The 16,959-nt window shown below is 46.3% G+C and overlaps 1 protein-coding gene across 13 annotated transcripts in view; it reads right to left on the reverse strand.

Annotated features, from left to right (window-relative positions):
- Positions 1-16,959, reverse strand: part of FOXN3 (forkhead box N3) — a 409,030-nt gene that overhangs the window by 35,154 nt on the left and 356,917 nt on the right. The window lies entirely within an intron of this gene.

Below are 16,959 nucleotides of genomic sequence, written 5' to 3' on the forward strand. Positions count from 1 at the left end.
CTAGTGAGATACAAACAAGATATTCGGTCATTTCCATTTGTCAGCAGAATGTAAACTGTATTTTATGAGGTTGTCGCAGCAGTGGTGGAGGCGGTGAAGGCATTAAACACACACACACATCAATATAAAGAAAAAAATTAAAGTTCTGATGTTGAGGGGACAACATTTGTTTCCACATCTATTATTGCTTTTAATATGGGACCAAAAAAAACTCATCACTTCATTGCTATCAGTCTTAATAGGTTTCCGAATCCTTTCTGATCCACCGGTTGACAGATGGCAGGTTATATACAGACAGAAAAATATTATCCTTTTATAACTAAATTCATTTTCCTCTGAGAAACAGCAGCTCTGCTGCTATGGAAATGAAAGTCACCATGGCAACAGTAAACAACCCCCAAGAATGGTCACTGAATAGGCTGAAAAGAACATCTGCCCCAGCGCAGCGTCCCAGCTGCCCTGGGGTAAAATTCGCTGAGGCCGAGTGACAGGAGCTGCCGCTTGAGCCCGGTCCAAATAAAGGAAGTCTACATCCAAATGCCTGCCCTTGAAGATTACTACCTCCGCATCCACTAAACCGATGACTAATGACGGGGTGCGGGGTGGCGGGGTCGCACTTGTCAGTTTTCGTATAAATTACATACCAAAAAATTCAATTTACTGCTAATGGCTCCATGGCACTTTATCTGGGGTTTTATGTTAGAAAATAACTTTTTTACCGTTTAAATAAGTACATGTTTCATAACTTTATATGTACAGTTTAATTCCCGGGGAGTAACGTGATACAGTATAAAGCCCTACCAGTGATTAATAATACGGTTGACTCTGGTTTCAGAAGACAGTGTCTCAAAACAGAAAAAAACCCGAAAAACAAACAAAGGCAAAGGAACTTGACTCTTCAGGTCTTTTTCTATTTTGCCTGCAGGAGGTCCATTACTTAACACTTCATAATGGAGTAAAATTTTATTTTAAGAAGTATATTGTAGGAGAAACAGGTAGGTTAACTTATTTGACAACTCCTGGGGTGAAACTCCTAAAACAGTCATCGATTCCCACTGATGTTAAAATATATATATTAGTTGAATGATGAACCAAAAAACTTAGTGCTCCCAGGGTTGCCGCTGTCCCTGCCCTCTCATGTCCCCGCCAGGACAAAGGGCTCGCAGTGTCAGGGTACTGCTGGTACCCCACAAGCCATGGGTAGCAAGCAGCTCCTCGGAGGTGCCATGGTTGTGGGGGCTGAGGCCTTCCTCTCCTAGTCCCTCTTTTTGGAAAGGGCCTTTCCTTTCTCAGGAATGAGAAAACATGCCTGTTTCCCCTCGCCAAGCAAAGGTTCTTTGCCATCTTCGAGAATGCAAGTGCTGCAGGCAACCCAGGTTTGGCCTGGCTGGACGGTCCCCACCTCCCCAGGCCACTCTCATTGGAGTTTTCCTGAGTGACCAGGAGGTTTGATGCGGGCAGAACAAGAGAAAATATAGTTAAGAAGTCCGGAGTCTTTTCCTACTTATTTTGCCAGAAAACTAAAGAAAGTAGTTCCGTACTCTTCAAAAACACATTCGACCTCAGGAGGAAGGTGTAAAGGGCCACAGATAGAAAGATGTAATGAAAGAAGGAAAAAGAAGGGAGAGAAAGAGAACTTTAAAGGGCAAGAGTATTAACATCACGTGGATTTCACGGAACCTAAGTGGGGCAGCCCCAAGGGCAACATGGGGAATGCTTCAGACCCTCGTAACATCCACCCATGACCCCTACCCACACCCCACCCAGCCAAGCCAAATAAACATATAATCTAAGTAAAAATAGGATGCTTTAGGACAAGCCCTCCAATCCTTCCTTCCAACCAGATTTGCCATGCCTGAGGCCTCCACAGATAAGAATTCTGTTGCTACCTTGGCACTCCTGCTGGTCTCCAGGCATCTGGGGCAAATGTAACACCCAGTCTTCTCATTATTTCATTCATAATCAATTCCTAAGCCCCACTCTCCATTCTGAATGGGTCAGTTCCTGCTCATGAAGCCCGAGGAGCAGGATGGAATGGAGGGCAAGGCACGGGATTCCTCCCTCATGATATCTTGGTAGGTGAATTGGCAAACATGAGAAGTGTAAATGGTATGACAAAACGTGATCATGAGTTTGTGCAGGTGTGTACACCCTGGCACGACAGTGCCAGCCCTTCCCTGGGGGATACAGTGAGTGTCATCCTTGGCGTACCGGTTGATGAGTTTGACAAATTTTATACCAGCGCTACCACCACCATAATCAAGGTAAAGAGGAGAGTGAAGATACAGATTTCCAGCACCCCGAAGTTTCCTTGTGCCCCTTTGCTGTCATCCCTACCCTTGCTCTGGGCAACTACTGATTCGCTTTGTGTTATTCATCCAGGCTGTGGTGTCAGTAGTTCATTCCTACTACCGTTACTGTCAAGTAGTGCCCCATTGTATGGATACACTACAATTTGTTTCTCCATCTACCTGTAGATGGACATTTGGGTTGATTCCAGTTTGGGAACTTACAGAAAAAGCTGCTGTGAACTTTTCTACCAGTCTTCTGAGAACAGCTTTTCATTCCCTTGGGTAACCGCTGGTAAGTGTACGTTTAACTTTACAGAGGATTGATTCTCTTTTCCAAAGAGGCTGTACCACGTATGAGTTCCAGCTGCTCCACATTTTTGTCAATCTTTTACAACTTGAGTCTTTCTAGATGTGTCGTGGTATTTCCTTGTGGTTTTAACTTGTATTTCCCTACTGACAAACGATGTTGAACATCTTTTCATGTGCATAATGGCCATGTGTAGATCTTCTTTTGTGGAAAGCCTGTTCAAGTTTGTGCCTGTTTTTTCATTGGGTTGTTAAATTTCTTACGATTGAATTGTAAGGTTTTTTTTAAACATTCTAGATAGAAGTCCTTTGCAAGATATATTTTTCTGAGTCCACGGCCTGTCTGTTTAGCTTCTTAATAGTGTCTTTTAATAAGTAGAAGTTTGAAATTTTTGTAAAATCCAATTTATCGATTTCTCTTATAGCTCAATGCTTTTTGTGTCCCAACTAAGAAATCTCTGCCTACCCTAAAACTGCACAGAATTGTCTCCTGAGTGGCATCTTTTTGTCTCATTTGTTAGTGTATCAAATATAACATTATCTGGGTTCAATACTCAGATACAGATAAATGAAAATGGAAGTAATCAACCAGACCTCTTTCTTGATCCAGTAAGCTGCTTAAGCACGGATCTCCCAGAACTGTACAGATCAATGCTAGAAGGGCCAGCTTTGGCTCCAGGTGTGTTGAAGAAACACCAGACAGCCTGCAAGAAGCCTCAATCAGCCATGTTTCTATGTCAAAAAGTCTCTCGGATCCTCTACTAAACATCTGACACACCTTTACACTTGTCACACCCAGGCATCCTGTGCGTGTTTCAGTCTTCAGAGCCGAAAACCACCCATCCCTCCTCTCTAAAGAGATGCTACAGTATTATTAAAATGTCTAAGATTTTTTCCCTTAAAAAAAAAATCAAGAAAGTAATGCATGCCCACTGTGAACAAAAAATATACACTAGGGGGGCTTCCCTGGTGGCGCAGTGGTTGAGAGTCCGCCTGCCAATGCAGGGAACATGGATTCGTGCCCCAGTCCGGGAAGATCCCACATGCCGCGGAGCGGCTGGGCCCGTGAGCCATGGCCGCTGAGCCTGTGCGTCCGGAGCCTGTGCTCCGCAACGGGAGAGGCCACAACAGTGAGAGGCCCGCATACCGCAAAAAAAAAAAAAAAAAAAAAAAAATATATATATATATATATATATATATATATATATATACACTAGGTGGATATAATTTGAGAAATAAATGCCTTCCCCACTCCCAGATTCACATTTTTTGGTACATATGTCCAGTAACTGTCTATACAAATACAGGTGTTTATATATATTCACTGAAATACCAGCACACATACACTTACACATGCACACATATCTATTCTTTAAAAATTGGTTCATGTGGAAAATACTCTTCTGCAGATAACTTTGTCCCCCTATTTTTCACTTAATGACAGATCTTGGCACACTGTCATATTAGTATACATAAGCCGAAGTTTTTTTGTGGTGACTTTTTCATGCATAAAAACACACCACAGTGTTCGTACCGACATTCCCTCTCCTTTAGACTGCAGACTCTCAGAAGGCAGACACAAAGCGTTTGTAACGGGAAACCTGCGCCCAGAACACTGCTTTCTCCCTACAAATCCTGAGCCCCTGAAGACACCGCCTTAGCACAGCAATCCCCTCCTTCTCTCCCGGCCCCCCTCCCCATGAGGACCAGCATGGCCCCCATCTCTCCCTCCTCTGCCATGTACAGCTCTTACTTCTCAACCTCTTTCTGGGGCTCACCCCCAGCTGCCACCTTGGTGACGTGTTAGTTTTCATGAGCACACTTTGGGTGTCCCTAAAAGCCTCTCAATCCCTGTGCTCAGGAGAGAGCTGGCAGTGGTCTGTGTCCTTAGGTACCCAAGGGGCTTTCTGATGGAAGCACATCTTCTTGGTGGGATGCTTTTGACCAAGGATGCTTGTTCTGGAGCTTTTTGGCTGGAGCTGTTTTAGGGGACTGGACAGCTGTTCTGGAGCCAGGGATGCTTTGCTTTGGAGGCATGGTTGATTCTGACAGATGAAAGGTCCAGGACCAGATTCGGGGAGGAAGAGCTGCATGTTGGCTGCGTCAAATTTTTCCCTGGGCTTAAAAAAAAGGAATTCTACCCCCAAGATGGTTCAATCCAGCTTACCAGCATAAGAAAAGAGGAAGAAGATATTTTGGCCAGGAACTCTTTTTAGGAATGAAGATCCACCTGGCAGAAGTATCCTTTACGTTGTATCTCTGGGGAATGTCGGTGAGGCAGAGGGGGACAGGAGAACAGAGCAGCACAACCCTCTTTATTTTTGGAGGGGGTGGGGGCGTGTTTCACAGCAGTACCGAGTTCAGCGTCCTAATACCAGAGGCCATATCATTTACCACTCGGTTAATTCAGTAAAACATCAAGAGTGCCATCATGGATGCTTAATGACCATCCTTAAAACCCAGCGAATCTCAAATCCCATATTTAAAAAAATTCCTCCTTTCTCATGCTTCAGTAACAAATGTTACTTCTCCTCTGGCCTGGTTCCCAGCGGCCCATTTCAATTTTCATCTTTAATACAGTTGTCTTATCACATTACCTCTTCTCTGTACTATGAGACTGAAAAAACGGTCACACATCTTAAGATGTTTTCAAATCCTCTTTCTCCTGAAGGTATATACACAATTATGTTATCCTACAGTGAAATAACAGGTAACAAAGTTTCCAGAACCAACGGTTCAGCTGTTTGGATTTAAGGGAAAAAAAAAAAAAAGATTTTGCTTCATTTTACCAAAATGTGGAGACAGTTTCTTCTGGGCACCGGGAGGAGGCTTTTCCTTTGTGAGTGTCACGGGAAGAGCACAAGGTGAGGCATGAATATTCTTGGGTTTGAGTCTTGGGGCTGCTGCTGACCAACATGTGACTTTTACTTTGCTGGGTCTGAGTTCATTGCTTTCAAAAGGGTGACGGGCGGCTACAGACACGGGAGGGGCTGAACTGGTTTTAAATCTCATTCCACAGAGTTCCTGGCTCCACCCATAATGCCCCATAATGTCCCCTGACTTTTTCCTCCCTTTCCAGCTCACGGCTGCCAGAACCATGGACTCCAAGGAGTATCTACCAAATGGGGCATCTGCTCCAAGGCCTTTGGAGGCAGTTAGCACCCTTAGCAAGGCACTATCCTAGTGTCCCTGGAGTGTGGTGGGCTGTCGTTCTGGGCATCTGCTGGGTCCACTTCAGAGCAATCCATGCAGCCTGGCATGGGTATGTTGTGGGTTCTTGGTGTGGCTTCTGTTTATATCCATGCCCCTTCCTCTAGGATCTGGGGTCATAGGGGAGTGACTGCAGAGACCATCCGTTTTAACAAACTAAGAATACAAAAGATGGCCAGAAACCCCTGGTTCAATCCTCACTGCTATAGAAAGGCTGCAAAAATGTGAGTACCATCCTTAGCATCTCTGAGTTGACCAACCTAACAAAACAGTGATAATGAAACTTTTCCCATAGATAAAGCCTGAGAACCAACAATCATAGCTCTCTTAGAAATCACGGTTTCTCTATTTCTCCCTGCTCCCTTTCATATCTGAAATGTTTTACAGGATGATAAAAGGTCTTTATGTAACTGAATAAAAGAGATTCAAGAAGCATTAAAAAAAAAAGGCAAACAATGGATGACAAACACTCGGCCAAAAAATTACTGGACATATGGACACAGTACACATTCAACCAGAGGCACACACCAAGGTGCTCATACTCTCTCTGACATTCTTCGCAAGAAAGTGAGCCCTGCTACAAGGGCTCCTCCCTCTCTGCCTTTTCACTGCTGTATCCCCAGCACCTAGAACAGTGCCTGGAGCACAGGGGGTGCTAGAAAAATAGATGTTGAACATTTGAATGCACACCTCATCCAATCCAACTGTCTGATGCTCCCAGGGCATAAGCCTCTGGATGTGCAGTGGAATCCCCAGGAAACTCCAGAAAACTAAATGTCAGGCCCCATCCCAGATGACACTGAGTTTTGTAAAAATGTATCAGGGGGTTCTGATGTGTAGGAAAGGGAAAGAGCCTCCTTTAGTAGGGGATTTGAATTCCATCCAAAGAAGCCCATCGAGGATGGCAAGTGCTCCCTAGAAATCCTTTATCATCTATAACTTTCCTAGATCTCTTTGCTTTGAAATATCTTTATCCATTTTCCTGTAACTCTGCATGAGAGTGACATCTGAAAGTATTTAATTAATCCCCGAAAATGGAGGAAAAAAATACGTGGATAACTTTTAGGGCTAAGGGAACAAGAAACAGATGAAAGCAAATACACAAGCAAGAAAAGAAATAAAAATCTCAATAAGGTGTACACTTCCTGGGGCATTCTGAGTAGATACGCATGGTTTCATTATGTACATTCCATACACTCCATGAGTCAGTGGTTCTCAATCAGGGATGATTTTGCACCCCTTCCCTCGTATGGCAATATTATCTGCCCCTTGTATGGCAACGTCTGGAGGTGGCTTTCATTGTCATGACGGGGTGGGACGGGGAGGATGCTACTGGCACCTAGTGGCAACACTTAACCCAGGGATGCTATCCAGCATTCTACAGTGTCCTGACAGTCCCCCACAACAAAGAATTATTGGATTCAGAATGTGAATAGTGCTGAGGTTGAGAAACTCTGTATTAAGCTTACAGGTACATGTGCTATGGTCAGGAAAAACAGTTCTTCGAGCCAAAGTATCTCAAATACAATACATCAAAAGTAAACGAATAGACATAAAATTCACTCTGTTGTTGATGTCTCTTTTTCTCCCCTTTTTGCAAAATCCCTAGGTGGCGGTTAATAGAGATGGGATATCTACATTTGTGGCTTTGAAACCACTGAAGTAGGAGTCACACGCTTTGGCTGCTGTTGCAATCGATCAAGACATCTGCACCAGCCGCCTCTGATCTCAAAGGCAACAGAACGGGCTGGGGCGGGCCGGGGGCGGGCGGCGGTGCTGTCAGATCTACTGAGGTCATTTACCAGGAATATTTTTCCCACCTCCCTTCTGGCGGGAGGTGATTAAGATGGTATTCACCACGGCTACATATCTGCGAGGCTCTCACAGCCAGACGAGGGAAAGTGACACCAATGAGCCCGGTGGACGATCTTCACGATGGATGGGGTTTTAGGGAATAACAGCCTCACACAAAAACTGACTCCAAGTTGTGACTTTTAAAAACTATCTTTAGGGGCTTCCCTGGTGGCGCAGTGGTTGAGAGTCCGCCTGCCGATGCAGGGGACACGGGTTCGTGCCCCGGTCCGGGAGGATCCCACATGCCACGGAGCGGCTGGGCCCGTGAGCCACGGCCGCTGACCCTGCGCATCCGGAGCCTGTGCTCCGCAACGGGAGAGACCACAACAGTGAGAGGCCCGCGTACCGCAAAAAACAAACAAACAAACAAAAACTATCTTTAGGATGAGAGTTGGAGCTAGAGAACACCAAGAGCAGTCCTGCTTCTCCAAAAGATTAAGTCAAACAAACAAACAAAACAACCTCCAAACTCTTGCTACACTGAAGAAATGAACTGAGTTAAAACTAACAATTAAGTTGAAACTAACAGTTGTTTGTTGTCACAAAAGAGAATCTAAATCAGGTCGGGGCGAACTACAGGATGAATAAATTCTGCGTGCGTTTCAGGATTATTAGGCTCCCATTCACACATCTTCTTCCTCAGCTTAAACCCAGTGACTGGTGAGCTCTAAATGAGGGATTTACTGGCTCTGAGGGGCAGCATCATGGTCAACTCTGCAAATCAGGACCACAGTTCTACAAGCCAGCTTCCCAACCAGGGATATCCTTCTAACGCCTGTAAATTGCCCATTGATTACGCTGATTCCATTTCATGCAGAAGGGATTGGAGGGGAAGCATTTGGAAGGTTAAGTGCTGAGCTCAGGGTGCACCCTGGGCTGGGAGTCAGGTGACACGGGCTGTCACCTCTGTAAGTCTCAGACGCCCTGTTTCTAATGTGATGTTAGGGAGGCTGAGCCGCCGGCCCTCTGGGGCCTCGAACTCTCTGCGAGTCACTCACTTTTGCTGCTGCTTCCCTCCCTGCTTGAGAAGTAAAAGCAAGCTCCTCGACACTCCTCAGGCCAGACACTTCCATCCTTCTGCTTTTCTCTGGAGAACAAGAAACACTTTAACTTTGTTGTGTTCTGAGTCGCTTAATTCTAAAGTCTCCTTTGCTTCTTCGGAGGTCTGCGTTTCATTCCCTACTTTTCCAAGTCAGTGCTTCCAATGAAAGGAATGCCACCACCCTCTCCTGGCTCACTTCAGGTTCACCCCTCTCCTCTCAGCCAAGACACTGTCACACCAACACCTCACATCGGCGCTCTGAATTTTCCCCACGATGAATGTCTGCCTCTTTAATATCTTTGACCAGTTGATGGAAATCTTTCTAGCAGCTGCCTGGGAGCAAAGGGAAAGGAACCACGTGGACCAAGGTGGACAGTACAAAGGGTTCAAAATTCTAGAACTGGAGCATGTGGGCAAAGGTGACAGGAAACCCAGAACGGGTTATGACTTCTGTCCTGTGAGGTGTAACCATTACTTAAGAAGCAAGGAGTTCTGGTTTGGTTCTGTTTGGCTTGTTCAACTGTTCTACAGCTGCTTGTCTGCCGGGAGTTTCTAAAAAAACCTCTTTTTAAACTTCTTGTAGGTGAATGAGAAACTACACATTCCTCAGAAGTGCCTTCCCCTTTGCACCTCATTCAGTTGTAGATCTCTGCTTACTGCATGCTCTGACTTTTGCCTCTCTGGGGATGCTGTACATGACAACCGTGAGCACAGGAGACATCTGGGGATTTTGTAGAGGGGCTTCTGATGCTGGGAGGGAGGACTGAAGGGGATACATGCTGAAGCCTTTTAGACTCTGGAATTCTTTGCTTTGAAAACCTCGTGTTTGCTCCTGGCTTCTTCAACCAGTGATAGAGCAAAAGCCCACCACCCAGCTGGGACCAGGAAGACAGCCCTGAGTATGGTAGGCTTCCAGGGGCAGGAACGGGAATGGGGGGCTCCCAAAAGAGCCCTGAGAACCGGAAGGCCTGGCCACACTGATGTCTCGGAGGAAGGATGCAGCAAGTCCAGAAACCAGAGGCAGAACCAGGATGGGGATCCCTGACACAGGAGCTAAAGGCCCAGTGGGACAACAGGAGCGCCAGAGGGCTGGATGCATGACAGGCGGGAGGTGGCAGGGGAACTCCAGGGCATCTATCTTAGCCGGTTTCCCCCCTTCCCCATGCTGCGAGCTTGTCTTCCCCAGCTATCACTTCTTCCCACCTACTGGAAAATCAGCTCCTGCACAGTCCCCACCCTGGAAACCACTTCCACCTCTAGGAAAGGTCACAGGATTTCTGGCAACTCCTGCACAAACTCTTCCACAGCTCCAGCCGTTCTCATGGTGGCCTGGTCCCCACCAGGCATGCAATGCTTGTTGTTGCTGACAGTTGAATATTTCCATTTGCACGGCATCTCCAATTAGCTCTGTCTTAAACTGGGTAGATGTGCAAAGCCCCTTTTCCAGAAGCAAAGATTCCATCTCAGAGTGACACCGGCAGGTGTGTCAGTGAAAGTAAATATCACACAGAAGGCTGACATCAGTGTTCCAAGGCACAAAGCGACTGCTTGCCCAGCTTTCAACCGACTTCCTCCCTAATGTTCAAGGGATGAAGAACTGGAGGAAGTTAACTCTAAACACAAGGCTCACTTTGTCTGGGAATGTATGTATTACGCTGACTCAAAAGAATTTCAAAAGGAACAAGGAACCATTGATTTTCCCAGATCTGACAGGCGACTGCCATCAGATAGGACACGTCAGAACTAAACCTTACCCCTCAGGAATTCCCTGGTGGTTCAGTGGTTAGGACTCCATGCTTTCACTGCCGAGGGCCTGGGTTCAATCACTGGTCGGGGAACTAAGATCCCACAAGCAGTGCGGCGCGGCCAAAAAATAAAATAGAATAGAATAAAATAAAATAAAATAAATAAACCTTGCCCCGTGCTTTCCACATCAAGTCTACCATATTGAATCGCACACACCATCCCATGCAATGCGTTACCATCTGTGTGTTCCTGTGCCATAAACCAGTGGTCCCCAACCTTTTTGGCACCAGGGACGGGTTTCATGGAAGACAATTCTTCCACGGACTGGGGGGTGGGGGGATGGTTCAGGAGGTAATGCGAGCGATGGGGGGGCGGCACATGAAGCTTTGCTCGCTCGCTCGCCTGCCGCTTACCTCCTGCTGTGCAGCCCAGTTCCTAATAGGCACTGGTCCGTGGCCTGGGGGTTGGGGACCCCTGCCATAAACGATCATTCAGTTGAGTTGAAAAAGGGTTTTCCCATGCTGAAATCAACTCCCTTACCAGAGAGCTGCTCCTCAAGAACCTGGAAGAGGAGACCACTGCCACTCTGGACCCTAATCTCCACCATCAGGTTAACTCCACAGCTGGGCAACAGTTATGCCCTGGGAGCGATGCCCAGCATTTCCCTTTCTTTTACTTCAAGACAAGTCGGAGGGTGTTCTAAGAACCCATCTTCAGTCAGAGGATGTGGGTAGGGACGAGGGGAACAAATTAAAAATAAAATAATTCACCTGCTACAGCCCATTGGTTACACCATCCCCAGAGAGGGATTCCCTGGGAGGCTGGAACAGAGCCTGCGGTAAGCAGTGATGGGCGGCTGGACAAATGTGGTGGCAAAGGACCTTCAGAGGGACACGCAGTCCCCCACCGTGACTCTTTGCGTCTGCACCCCAGGGGTTGAATTCAAGTGCACATCGCAGAATTCTCTCACTTTCGTAGAGTGGATTTCCAAATGAACGTTTAGGGTATTCTCTGGGGAGAGGCCTATCTATCCACCAAGGCCGGAGCACTCTCCCTTCCACTGTGCCCTGTGTCCACGGCAACTGAGGGAGGCCAGCCTGCCAGGCCCGGGTGTGTAGGAGTACTTGCCCTCTTCTGGGGGGGAGGATGGAGGGCAGGAGAGCCAGCACCCGGCCCACAACCTCAAGTGAGAAAACTGAGCAGACAAAGCCAACCGACAGGAAGTCAGGCAGTGGGGAGGCGGAGTGAGATTGGGAAGGGCTACCGAGTGTGGTTCAGACACTGGGATCCCAGCACGGGGCAGGCAGACAGCAGACACGCGGATGGGGACAGGGCTGGGCTGCAGGGGGCGGGACAGGTCAGTGGAGGGCAAGCAGAATCACCGCAGGCTCGTGTAACCGTCTATGGTTTTCTTCTAGCTAGTCTGGAGGGCTCCGTCCATCCACAGTGCCCCAGAGCTGGGCAGCTGACCAGGAGTGGGCCAGCAAAGCAGGGACTTCTGCACGCTTTCAGCTCCAAGAAAGGAAATATGTTAGTACTCTTTGGCCACCCTGTTTCCAGATGGAAAGTCATAAGAATTTACTACTAAAGCCCAGCTACTTAAATCCTATTTGGGGCCTCTTAATAAAAGACGTGAAGGAAGCCAACAGGCTCCCTCCCTGACACACACATACCCACACAACAATCACCGGCTGATACCATCCTGCTTCCACTGGGGAGTGGGTCCTGGGAAACCCGTCTCTTTCTCCCTTAGAGACCTGAGTTTCAGATACAAAGAGGAACCAGAACAGGGGAAGCACATTTCCCATCAAAGACCTTGAAGTCCTTATTCCTGCTTTCGTCTGTACGCACCAAACTAAAGACTCCACTCATCACTCTTGGGAGAGCGGGGCGCGTTCTTCACCAGGACTGATGCTGAGTGCTGCCCAACCATTGCCTCCGCTATTTTTCCAAAGTGAATCAGGGCTGCTGATCCTCGCAACAGGATCACTGGTCACTGAGCTCTGTCTGGGCCTCAGTTTTAATGCTTCACCTTTTATGCTTTCTGGTCTAATCCTCACCCCCAAATACATTATAAAAAAAAAGATAAAAGCACATCTGTTGCTTGGTATTTTGCGTGTGTGTAGTTCTCTGAAACATGTTTATTCAGAAACAACTTACACTATGAAATATATTGATTGAAAAATAAAAACAAAGCACCACCAAAGCACTTGTTTTCCTTTATCCTACGGGGGAACTTTACCTAATGTCTCTCTCAAAGCTGGCTCCTGGGATGTCCTGCACCTTTTAGGGGTTGCAGAGACGGTGGATACAATGAGGAGGCTATAATAATGTAATTGTCATTGATTCCATTTTCACCGCATAGTGTCTACTCAATTGCATACAAAGAGACTGGCCCCATCCATTCATTACTGAGAACAAAAAATAGCGTGAGGCTGTTAAGAAGTAATTCATTTTAGACACAACTAAATATGGAAATATATGGAAATGTAGATTCAAGATTAAGACTACAAATGAAAGTATCATGGAAATAAAAGGATTAAGTTTCCTACCCAACAAGATTTACATATAACGCTATGCTACTGGGAGAGCAATCCTGAAGGAGATACCAACCAGCTGAGAAGGCTACAGACCCTAAAAGGGTGGAAGATCCCTGCACTCTGAGAGACCACGGGTGGGGAGGGTGGGAATGACTGGCGTGGGTCTAGACTTTAGTCTAACCATGAAGCGATGAGCTGATCTTCTGGTGGGAAAATGGGAAACTGGTTCTAAAGACAACCTCCACAGGAGTTTCCAGAACAATTTTTGGGAATGTCTTCATCCCTGGAACAAGTATTTTGCCTTGAGTCTACTTTGAAGGACATTCTTTTTTTGGATGTGCTTGAAAAAAAAAAAAATTGAGCTCCTTACTTCCCAGCCACATAGCGTACATGAGTAAAACAACCAGCACGTGAAAACACTAAGTAAATATACTGTGGAATAAAGTAGACCAAGTGCTGAGGGCAAGAGCTTGGTTAGGGAAGCATGCTTTTAAAGGAGGTGAGTTCAGGCCAGAGCTGATTTCCTTTTGCAGATGCTATGTATTCATTCCAGAACTATAAATGCTACGCCAAGAAAGGTTTTCAGCTTGTGTCTGGGGCACACTTGTTTTCGGAAAAACCAAGAGAGAGGACGGTCATCAGACGATAGGATGAACAGACCCAGGTAGACTCTGAAGGTAAAGTGGACAAAAGGTGACAGTGTGGGTGGGGTACGGTCTGTTCCCACTGGGGTTGCGTAAGGGCAAAACCATATGGAGACGGCTTTGCGGGCCAGCCCAGCAAGCAGGTGGATCAGGTGACTTCATGACAGCAACTGCGTTCCTTCTCTTACCGTGAAAGGCACATTTCATCTTTCAAAAGGAAAAAAAAGTTACAGCAAGTATAATACAGCAAGTATTATATGAGCAAAACCAAACAAAGAACACTGGAAAACAGAGAAGGGGAAACCAGAGCAACTGCCTCCATGCTGGCACCTGTGGTTTTCTCTCCCCTTCAAGATTCTTCTAGGAAGGCTTCTGGTATATTTTTCACTGAGCTGGAACCCTCAGACCTGCCTGTGCCTCAGGTCAGTGTGGCAGCTGACCCCCAAAACCCTGCTGCTGCCAGCTCTGACCACCAAGGTGCTTGGTGACAGGCATTCAGCCCATCCTGCGAGGCCAGGCACGAGCTGACCCACTGCCACCAGCCTCCTGTCCCCACAAATGATTACTGCTTCAGAGAACGTGTATGTGTGTGATGGGGGCACGTCGGGTGTGGAAGGGAGAGGTAAGGACAAAACTTACACTCTAGAAATCTGGGCTTTGGCTTGACTTACGATGGAGAGAAAATGCTGAGCAGCCTAAGTGTTCCCTCCTTCCCTCCCCAACTTAGTATTTATGTCTTACTGTTTCTATTTTTTTTTTTTTTTTGGCCGCACCTCACGGCTTGCAGGAACCTAGTTCCCTGACCAGGGATCGAACCCGGAGCCTTGGCAGTGAAAGTGCCAAGTCCTAACCACTGGACCGTCAGGGAAGTTCGACTGTTTCTCTCTAGATAGACAAAGAATTTGTTTAAAAAAGGTGTTTCTGCTTTTTATTTAAAAAAGTACTTCACGGAGCCAATCTCACCTAAAATCGAACCCACATATTCAACACAGTATTCCCTGAATCCTGCCAACTAAGCCGATAAAAGGAAACACCAAAACACCCAATGAAACAAAAACAAACAAAATACATGGTAGTCCCTCAAAGTTACGTTTCACCCAGTCTGCTGTAATGTGCGTGTAGACTGATGGAACTGATGGCAAAAATGGAATGAAGGAACCCAGATACCAGCGCATCCACCTTCTGAGCAGTGCTCCTCTGAGATCACCAACCTGTTGTCTCCTGCCAAAGAAGGCTCCCGAGTCACTTTTAGAACTTGTCACCTGGTGCCTTCATAGCCAGGTGAGGGTTCATGGGATGCTAGCAGCAGAGGGATGACTGGCCACGTCTGAACGCATGGAGGCAAGTAGTACCTGGAACTGCCAAGTACAGCTCTGCCACTAAGCCTCCTCTGAAACTCCCACCCACAGTGGTCTCTCCCTTCCCAGACACCAAGAGCTCTCCTTACTATTTCCTGTCATCTGTCTCGGGTTATCTTCTAATCATTTCTTGTATGCTATATACCTAGGGTCTTACCAAAAAGATGCAAAGAGGGTCTTCCCAAAGCTAGTGAGCATTCACCTTCTGGACAATATCTCACTTCTAACACACTTGCCTTTTTTGCATTATGGGAAAAACAAGGAATTCTTTTTGCCACGGAATTCTTGGGAAGGATGCTTGCTTCAAGAGCAGAAGACATGCTGAGGCCCACAGGTAGCCAGCCCATACCTTCTGACAGTGAGCCACAACTTCAGGTGTCTGAGTAGCATGAAGCGGAACCAGGAAGAACCTGTTCTTGAAGTTCCAGGCAGGGTGTAAAAATTGCAAAGACCGTGACTCTCCTAGGTTGCTAAGACCTGATCAAGAGCTTGCAATCAAGGGTCTTCTGGTCCTCAAGAGATGGACTTTTAAGGATGTCCCATTCATTCCTAAGTAACCGATCAGTTTCCAGGCTCTGCTACTTCTAGAACCTACTACGTGATTCAACCACAAAGGCCTCCTTGGGCTTGACCTTTCCATATACTGTGATCTCACCCTGTAACACTGATTTCAAAGGCCAAAGAAACATTAGTCTTATTGGTCTCAGAGGGGCTTATATGCACACAAGAGGTGCTTCTAAGCAGTTTGTAACAACTCATCCAAAGAAGCTATACAGATTATCAAGGTGCTGAGAACTTAATTGGGTAGAGTCCGAGATCCATAACAAATAGAACTACATGGTTAGAATTACCAGTGGCAACAGACTGTAGGCTCTACCATTTCCTGGGAAAAGAAACCAGGGCTTCTTAGAGAAATGGCTGACTCCTGGTCTGGAGCAGGAAATATACACAATGAGCTCAGAGTGCCCTGTCATATCAGAAGAAGACACTATTGGAGTCTATGGTCTTCATGTCAAAAAGACTCAGAAACCTACTTGAAGCCTCTCCCATTGGCCAAAGATGGGACAATTTGAGCTCCCATAAAGCTAGTAACTGCGTTAAACTGGAACACATCAAATACGCTTAAACCCAGTAGTTCATAATGATGTTTTTAAAAAACTGAAACTCACTGGTCGACTTTGGGAAGTGCTGTGGAACTGACTCATTCTTTGAGAGCTAATAAAAGAATCAGGTGACTGCTCCTTTCTTACAGGCAGCGTACCCAGATTAGCTAAGGGATTGATGAGGAGACGTTTCTCTTTAAAGAAATATTCAAGATTATACATGAAGAAGGCAAGATGAGAGTCTGCATCTACAAAATTTTGCAAGCCTCTGATGAATAACTTTATCTAGGCAGTGATAATCAACAGCTGCTAACAACACAGAAAAGAAACAACCAGACACAATATATTACCTGACAGAGGAATAACACTCCACTTGAAGTCGTCCTACCAAAACGAATCAGTGTTCAGTCTGAATCTCTTCCAGCCTCCATAAGCGGTGGTTCTCAACCAGGGAGTGACTGTGGCCCCTTGGGGATACTTGGCAATGTCTGGAGACATTTTGATTGTTGTAACTGGTGTGTGTATGTGTGTCTGTGTGTGCTGACATCTAGTGTGTAGAGCCCAGGGATGCTGCTAAACATCCTACAATGCAAAGGATGGCCCCTCACAGCAAAGAATGATCTGGCCCCAAACATCCAGTGCCAAGGTTGAAAAACCCAGCTCTCAACTGAGCCACCAATTTATAGAAAATTCAGGGGACAAAGGAACAAGTAAAAAGACAACACAAAATGAATCTGTAGAATCCAGACTGTGGAAGACAAACAACCCAACCTCTTAAACAACAACAGCTGCAGCAAGAAAAAGAGATAGATAATTATGGAAGGGAACCTACAGATTGAAAGAGACCTAATCGATTACAATGTAT

Source organism: Phocoena sinus, chromosome 2, assembly GCF_008692025.1.
Source record: "Phocoena sinus isolate mPhoSin1 chromosome 2, mPhoSin1.pri, whole genome shotgun sequence".
NCBI classification, from domain to species: Eukaryota; Metazoa; Chordata; class Mammalia; order Artiodactyla; family Phocoenidae; genus Phocoena; species Phocoena sinus.